General features: G+C 34.7%; 1 protein-coding gene across 18 annotated transcripts in view; it reads right to left on the bottom strand.

The window, feature by feature from the left end:
* Nucleotides 1-9,051, bottom strand: part of ERC2 (ELKS/RAB6-interacting/CAST family member 2) — an 823,531-nt gene continuing 814,480 nt past the window's right edge. For all 18 annotated transcript variants that reach the window (XM_043551551.1, XM_043551549.1, XM_043551542.1 and 15 more), the window contains one exon: nucleotides 1-2,882. The gene's annotated coding sequence lies outside the window, so the exon portion shown is untranslated. The remainder of the gene's footprint in view (nucleotides 2,883-9,051) is intronic.

The following is a 9,051-nucleotide window of genomic DNA, read 5'->3' as shown; positions in this document are numbered from 1 at the left end:
AGAAAGAAACAGTTTATTTGATGAATAGAAACAAGCTGATCAACAGTAAGTACTTCCCATACACATGATAATAATGTTATGATCTCTAAATACCTTGGTACTTCACACTTTTACTGGACATTAAATTACAATGACTGTCTAATACATGCCCACTGGTAATTTCTAAGGATTCCTTAGTTTCATATCAATGTCCTTAACCACATATCAATATCACAATCCAGAACATGCCACTCACTTGAGAAAATTATTACATGAAGCACTATCAAATGAGGGGTTAAGGTAAATAGAGAATACTGACCCATTGTTGTAGAACATCACATTCCAACATCACTCTACACAAAAAAACAAAAAACAACGCTCCCCCCACACACATTGCAGATATAGTTTGTGTCAACACATCTGAGGTCTTTTCATAAACACTGTTGAAAAAGGAAATTTAAACGCACTTTCAAATGAAAGTCAATGTGCAGTTACGTGCATACTAGATACACAAAATTCATTAAATACAAAATTCATACTGTACATTTAAATGAAAGAAAGAATGTGCAGTACAAGCCTGATTCCACACTAAAATAATAATTATCTTAAATGTTAGCCAAAAGTTGGTTTAATTGGTTACATTTGGAAGGGGTGGGGGACTACCAAACATTGCTGAAATAAAATATTTTCCCAACATCACAGTGTTTATTGTAAACCCCGAGATTCTATTTCAGTATATGAAAAGATTTTTCTCCAAACATCATAGATATCACATGAAATGAAAAAAACAAAATGTTACACAAATTTTTTTTCTTTCGGGGCTAACTCATAGCCCCTGATAAAAGTTTAGATCAATACTCTTACAATATGAATGGAGCAAAAAGTGCTCCTAAAATAATGTCTGTGACAAAATTGGCACATACATATAAATATCTAACTATACAGTTTTGTTTTTATGACCCTATTTTCCCCTAGTTTATTTCCTACTTCAAGTATTCAGTTGCAGAGTTAAGGTAAAGACCTGATTGTAAGAGACACAGAAGGTTGTCCCTTACTGTGACAACAAGTTCTTCACAAGAAACTAGTTCTGTTGTCTGAGTTTGCAAGTGCAACATTTGTCATATGTGCTAAATAAATTCCAAGAGCTTTGCTGTTTTGAAAACAAAGATCTAAAATTCCATTGATAGTTAAAGGACAAACTTTTTAAACATGAATGAATTTGGATCACTTATGCTATCCTAATTCTATACATTTTATTCTATATACTGAGATGAAACATCAAGAAGGACTCCTGCTTGACTTAGTTGCTCTTTATTTGTACCAAAAATGATGGTACAACTAAATAAGATACTGTTTTCTACACAACAATCATTTTAAAGGGGTTAATATAGGTATGGCTCACACAGGATGTTACTTCAGGGATAATTGCACCAATGATTTCAAAAAATAACATTTTTCTAAATTCAGTGCAAGACTTTCGGAATAACCACATTAGAACCCTTTTTTTACAGCAGCAAAGAAAAACTACTAAGAATTAAGGCCACCCATGCTTAAATTCATTGTTTGTCCTTTAATAATGCAAATATTCAATTGCCACTCACGTCAGTATAGAACTACTTCTTCCACTGACAAAAAGAGAGATGCATCAGTAAAACAGTTGAACATTTGCATGTTTGCCAGACTGACTGAAAATGGTTATGAAGTTGTAAGGATCCTCTCTCTGAGGAAGTGGTAGAGATTTAACTCTCATTTGTGTCTCATCACTCCATTAGAAAGACTTCAGATTTTTCTTTTCCCTGGCATGTGCTTTAAATTATTCATCTTTACTTGAAATTCTTTGTTGATACAGACAGCTTTTCATTTCTCTTTACTCACTGATATTTTCTTGTTTAACATTGAAAATTCATTGGGATCCATGATGGAGGCTGTTTGTTCACTATAGAAAACAATGACAAATGGTCCTTCATTTATAGGAGGCCTAATGCATATACTGTATTCACAGCATTCTTATCTTGATATATTTATGAGTCCCAGCTTTTATTAATACATACCTGTATGCATGTGGATGGTAAAAGGTTGATCCACTTCTGTATATGTGTGCATGTATACACATATGTACATTTTCATACCTCAAGCTTTTACCATCAACTAATATATAAATTTGGTATGTAAATTATTGATGATCAATTTAGATGCCCCATGCATTGTCAGAGACACACACCATATTTTCATAAGGCTAATCCTTGCCAACAGCAAGTAGTACCAAAAATTGATTTCATTTCCAACCTGGCCCAGAGCTTAATACTCGTTACACTATCAAAATGTGATTATTTGAGTAACAGTAGATAAGAAAACAGAGGAGGCTTTTACTTAGTTTTTACTTTTCTGAAAAGCCCACTTCTAACTGGGGGTAAGATTAACGCAGACTCCATTATATAACAGTGTACTAATACCTCGAATGCACTTTAGAAGTGTTACTGTAGAATACGCTAGGCAGAATCAGCAGATGAAGATACTGCACCTAACAGAACCTGAATTACACATTAAAAATCAATACCAATTAATCAGCATTGGTTAAAAGACTCCATTTAACTGAACTTCATTAAATAATAATATTCTGAACACAAGGCCCATTAAAGGTGGAAATGAAGTTCTTATAATTTCTGATTGAGTCCCCTTCATTATCATCCAGAGTATCTGACTTCATAATGACTACAAGAAATAATGGAGAAGACACCAATTTATGCAGCATTTCATCTGTTAACAACCTCAGCATTCATCTTCTGTTTCTGTGATCTGCTCCAGGATGTCATGGTTACATTTGGAGATCCACTGCAATAGAGTATCAGCTTAATTCTGCAGTGCTGCATTTTTTCCTCCTCTTTCTCCAGCTCCTCTGATAACTGTAACAACACAATAAACCATTCCAATTATTAAAATGCTTGACAAGTACAAATAGTCCCAATTCTTACCCAGTCAAGGCTCTCACGGAAGTGAGAAGAAATTTTGCTTAAATAGAGAGTGAGTTAGAACTTAAAGATGTCCAGATTTGAACCTATTATATTTATAGAATGCCAGTCAACCTAGTACCTAGGCCCATGTTTATTTTTTCTACTGTTTACTTGTACAGCAAGATCTAAAAGACGGGGGCTGCTTTTAAATTCCAAAGATGTGAGAAACCACTGGATATTGTGATTTTTTTTACATGTTAAACATATTTGCGTTTCTTATGCAAATGGGCAGGATCTTAGGAGTGGAAGTGGTGCAGTTGCTGACAAACCTAAAGGTCTTTATTTTGAAAGAAGGCAAGATCCTTTCATTTGCCTGCAAGTGGAAAAGGAATTACTATTTGAAATAAGAGCCTGGTGCTGCTGCCCCCCGCCGCCCCGCCAAGAGGTGCTGAGGGCCCTTAATTCCCAATTAATTCCATGGCAGGTCAGGGTATTCAGTACCTCTCAGGACCTTCCAGAATTGAGAGTATTGAAAACAACAGAACATTTTACCAGTATATTTTAAAGTAAGTCCATTTCAATTTGCTAGCAAGTAGATTGAAGTATTTTAGAAATGCAAATCTCAGATTTATAGAAGGTTAAAATATACAAATGTTCACTATGACCATTTTTGTCCTGTAACCACTTACCCACAAGAATTGTACTTACTAGTATGAGTAGTGTTATTGAAGTCAATGGGATTTCTCAAAATAATAAGCACTATGGGCCGGAGTCACAACCCTAGGAAGTTAGTGGAAAGACTCCTACTGCCTTCCATGGGCTTTGGATCGGGCACAAAATCTGGTAGTAAGTATATGCAGGGTCAGGCCCAACTCATTGTAATTGCAACAGAACTCAAGTAACAATAAAATGCCTAACAGCCTTGAATACAGTGCAGTCAAACAGTCTTATTCAGTACATGTATATGTCAGAAAGTGGGAGGGGGGAGAGAGAACCAAACAATTATCCTGCAGTGCATGTGCACATTAATTTATTGAGTTTGTGAATAAAAAAGGACAAATGCATTTACCTACTAGGATTCTCAATTGTTGGTCTCACTTTCACGTAACTGACAAGTTTCCCAAATGTTCGTTTAAAAATGACATAAAATATATTATTACATTCAACAAATCATCTTTCTGGTCTTGATACTGTTAAAAGACTATGATGAAGTTGTTTTGTAAATAGAATTATTTGGCTAAACTGGCGTTTTATTTTTAAAAGCTAACACTTTATCAGTGTGGTTATTCTGAAAGTGCAGCGCCACACTGCTTAAGTGCTGTGGACAAACAAACATGCAAATAATTTGAAATCTGTATTTACAGGTACATATCTGTGTGGTGGCTGCATATATTTATAGTCAGATGAACTATCAATCTTCCTACAAGAACTTCTTACAATTCTTTTGGTTAAAACACTTAGGGCCTGATCCAAAGCCCATCCAAGTCATAGGAAAGATTCCCACTGACTTAAACGGGCTTTGGATCAGGCCATTGAATAGGAAAAAAACGACTTCTGCAGAGCTGGAAAGCAAGGGAGTTCCTAAAGTAGATCATGTTACTAGTTCTGGCACATAAAATCTTTGCAAACTTTTTATGAAAACTGTAAGTCAGAGCACGTGTTACATTTTGTGAACTGTGCATAGTTCCCATTCTTTTGTGTACTGAGGATTTTATAATCATCTAAAGAGATATATAGATACAGGAAACACCCATGGAAATTAATTAGAAGTGTACATTCCTGCAAGTATTAGAACAAAAAATGTCTACACCATTTTTTTAACAGGTTGGGAAATGAATAAAACAACCACAGTGATTGTTTTATCACAATCTTCTATATACCTTGATATTTTACAAGCTAAAACACCTTTGCAATTAACACTCATTTATGCTGTTAAAAGTAAAGAACTCAGATCAAACAATGCTAGTCTGAGGAAAAGCAATCAAAGGCAAAATACAATCTCTCTGAAGTACATTTTCCTACTTTTCATTTAGGGTTTGATGTACAATAACAGAACTCCTGGATAAAACTCCACCCACTTAATCAACCAATCCATTTTTTAGGAACTAGATTATTGGAAGTACACCACACATGGGAAATGCACAAAATTTTTCATATAAGTCAAATAAATGTATAAAAGGATATTGCTGTCAAACGCCTACTAGGTCTGAGTAAATATATTTATATTTGTGTTTCTTCAATGCAGTACACAGCCTACACTGAAAAAAATATAAACCTAAGATTTGGCTAGACATATTGGACCTGATATTCAGAAGTGCTGAGCACCCAGAACTCCGAGTGATGGCAATGGGAGCTACAAGTGCTCAGCACCTCAGAATGTCAGTTAGATATCACTGAATGAAAATTACACAGGGATCTGAAGATATAAAAAGTGTGATTGCTCATAATGTATTTTCAGAATATTTTTCTTTTGGATAAAGACACCTGCCTGATTACTAGTTTCTGCCTCCAGTCCTTTCCTTTCAGTGGTTATTTGCAGAGAGGGTAAACACAAAGGGGTTAAAGGGGAAACTGTTTAATAACGGTAGTAAAATGCAAGCTATTTTTGACATCTGGGTTAATGTCCATTATGTTCCATATGCTTTCCAAATGTTTGCAACAAGCACCCGCATACAAAAACAGATACTCATTCACATAGCCTTAAATTGCCCTCTTCTAACCTGTTACACATTGTACCAGCATAAAAGACCAACAACTGATATGGTCATTAGTGAGTGAGAGAGAGAAAATAGCCAGTTATTGTTAGAAAATTGGTATCTAACCAAATGTTGGTACTACAAAGCTATCATTAATCAAAATCCAGTAGGGCCATTTCTGCTCCTTAACAATCTATTAGAAGACATCTGCATTATGACTTAATATCTTTAGAAATGTTGTCAGAATGAATTCCCTGTATTCCTAGTGAAGATTTATTTATTATTATGATCAAAGTACTAACAGATTATGTTAAATAATTTACTTTTCTTGCTCTAAGCAACTAGCCAAAACAGTAATAATTCAAAAATAGGATTAGAGACCATTGATACTAGCAGTTTTAATACTGTGCTATGGAATGCCACATTATAATCTGAATGCAATTGCAATCCAAATGCATTCTTAAGTATTTGTGGTCAACCCCAAACTATGAAATATTGAGATGAGTAATGAAAAATGGCATGGAATTCTATTCCTGATTCTGCCACTGACTCACTATCTGACCTTGGGACCTTTCTATGCCTTAAACCCCCTTATATCGGAAGGTAATTAACACAGAACTACCTCACAAGGAGTTGTAAGGCTTAATACCTTTAATGTGCTTTGAGATTCTTGGATGTGTGCTAAATATTATTATTTTTCAGTCTCTGTATTTGATTAAAACTATATACCATAATAAAAGATTACTTTCATATACTGAATTACAAGTAAAAAGTGAGTCTGTGGTTTGTTCAGATACTTGTAACTGTCAATATTAGCATGTATTACAGAATAGGTGATTCCCAAGGTCTTCAGTGATAAGTACCATGTGGGCATAACTGAAAAACTGCAGTTGGATTCAGCTAAGAATCTGCTCATGACTTCAGTACAATTCTGCATTTTAGATCAATGAGAATCTTTAGGACTGTTTTTCCCCTTCCTCTCAAGTGCAGATGCAAACATGGTCACAATTTAGAAACTTGAAATTCAACACTCGGGACAACATTGGGTGCTTTTGTATGCAAATCTAATAGAAATGTGCTCCACTATAATTTTTCTTATATTAATACATTATTGAACACAATAGGCTACCTGCAATTTGAACTCCTCTGTCACTGCAACCTGAGGACTTGTATTGTTCCTGTAACTTTTTGACTGCCAAATTCTTGGGAGGGGACAGTCAAATCCACAAAGAAGATTTTGAATGAATAAAGATCTGCCTGTTTCTAAATGAGTATAGCATTCTGTCAAACACTGCTATATGGATTTAAAAGTCTGTAGCAAAGAGGGCCAAACCAGGAGAAATAATTAAAATATAATTTTTTATCCAACGTGAAATAGAAAACTTGCAATACTGAGATGCCAAAGACACCTAAGACACTTGCTGAGTTAAGTGAAAAGGTAAAATCTTGTTTGAATTTATAGCATTCCTTCAGTGTCCCTCTAGGAGTTTGGCTTTATGCCAGTGTTCCTTGTTAAAAATTTGTTAAACGTGTTTGGCATTAATGCAAACACAAAGTACTCATTTGTTACAAATTCTATTGGAATGCATTCATTTAAGGCAATGAAGTAGTTACCAGAAAAGAAAAAATGTTCATTAAGTACATTTTAAAAATACAATGATGTATGCAGTGCATAACTATGGCGCCCCAGTGGCTATATAAATATCTGACAGAATAACCACAAGTTGTGTTTGGTTTGAAATTGGACTCTTTTAAACATAACTGATAGAACAAAAACAGGTTTTGTTTGTTGTCAAAACTGATGTTAGTTTTTCTTGTTTAGAACTAGTTACAATAACCAAAGTTTTGGCATACGATTTCTTACATCTCAAATCAATAAAACATACAGGTTAAAATAATGCAGAAGGAAGTCTCTTGCATCAAATTGTAAACTGAGCACTGCATATTCTATCCAGAAAACAAAACACCCTGCTTTCAGGAGAGCAAATTTTAGTCATTCTTAAAAATTCCACGTAGAGGAAATGACACCTGTTAGTTTTGCTATTGTCTGACAACATTTGGGTACATGTAGGCAAAATGGGCACCGTTTAGTCATAGTACAGCAAGAATAAAACAAACATCCCAAACCCTGTTTAAACAATTTAAATCTTAATAACTTACCCTCTTCTTCATGGTAACATTAAATATTCCTGAATAATGATAATTTCTTTATGAGAGACCATTTTGAAGTTTGTTTCTTAGACTTTAGAGACTATCATTAAATTGTTAAAACAGAATCATTCTTCCTCTTACTATACATTGCTTTACAGATTATTTCCAGTAAATCTTAAAATAGTAAAAATATGAGATAAACTATGCTTTTTTAAGATTCCAAATAAAAGTAGATAGAGTGAAGTAAGACAATGCAGGTATAAATATTTAGTGATTCGCAATAATCTTCTATAAAACCAATACTTTTAAAGAAAGGACTTTGTTCATTTTCTGGAAGGGTAATTCAGAAATGATCACATTTTGTTATTTATGTTTTAAATTCTTTACACAATAAAGTTAATCTGCACAAAAAGATCTAGAGCTGGCAGAATTCCTGCATAGATCTGGTGAATTTTCCAGATTTCTATAATGCCAGAATTGTCAAACTACCCTAACAGCTTTCTTTGACAGGATTGTGGATGGAGGGAAGTGGGAGATGTGGTACATCTTGACTTTAGTAAGGCTTTTGATACTGTCTCACATGAGTTTCTCACAAACAAACTAGGGACATACAACCTAGATGGATCTACTGTAAAGTGGTTGCATAACTGGTTGGAAAACTGTTTCCAGAGAATAGTTATCAGTGATTCACAGTCAAGCTGGAAGGGCATAGAAGTGGGGTCCTGCAGGGATCAGTTCTGGGTTCAGTTCTGTTCAATATCTTCATCAATGATTTAGATAATGGCATAGAGAGTACACTTATAAAGTTTGTGGCCAATACCAAGCTGGGAGGGGTTGCAAGTGCTTTGGAGGATAGGATTAAAATTCAAAATGATCTGTACAAACTGGAGAAATGGTCTGAAGTAAATAGGATGAAATTCAATAAGGACAAATGCAAAGTACTCCACTTAGGAAGGAACAATCAGTTGCACACATACAAAATGGGAAATGATTGCTTAGGAAGGAGTACTGCGGAAAGGGATCTGGGAGTCGTAGTGGATCACAAGCTAAATATGAATCAAATACGTTTAGTTTGGAGAAGAGAAGACTGAGGGGAGACATGATTACTGTTTTCAAGTATATAAAAGGTTGTTACAAAGAGGAGGGAGAAAAATTGTTCTCTATAGCCTCTGAGGGTAGGACAAGAAGCAATGGGCTTAAATTGCAGCAAGGGTGGTTTAGGTCGGACATTAAGAAAAACTTCCTGTCAAGGTAGTTAAGTACTGGAATAAATT

Source organism: Chelonia mydas, chromosome 7, assembly GCF_015237465.2.
Source record: "Chelonia mydas isolate rCheMyd1 chromosome 7, rCheMyd1.pri.v2, whole genome shotgun sequence".
NCBI classification, from domain to species: Eukaryota; Metazoa; Chordata; order Testudines; family Cheloniidae; genus Chelonia; species Chelonia mydas.
Note: the sequence above shows the minus strand (reverse complement) of the source record. Positions and strands in the feature narration are given on the sequence as shown.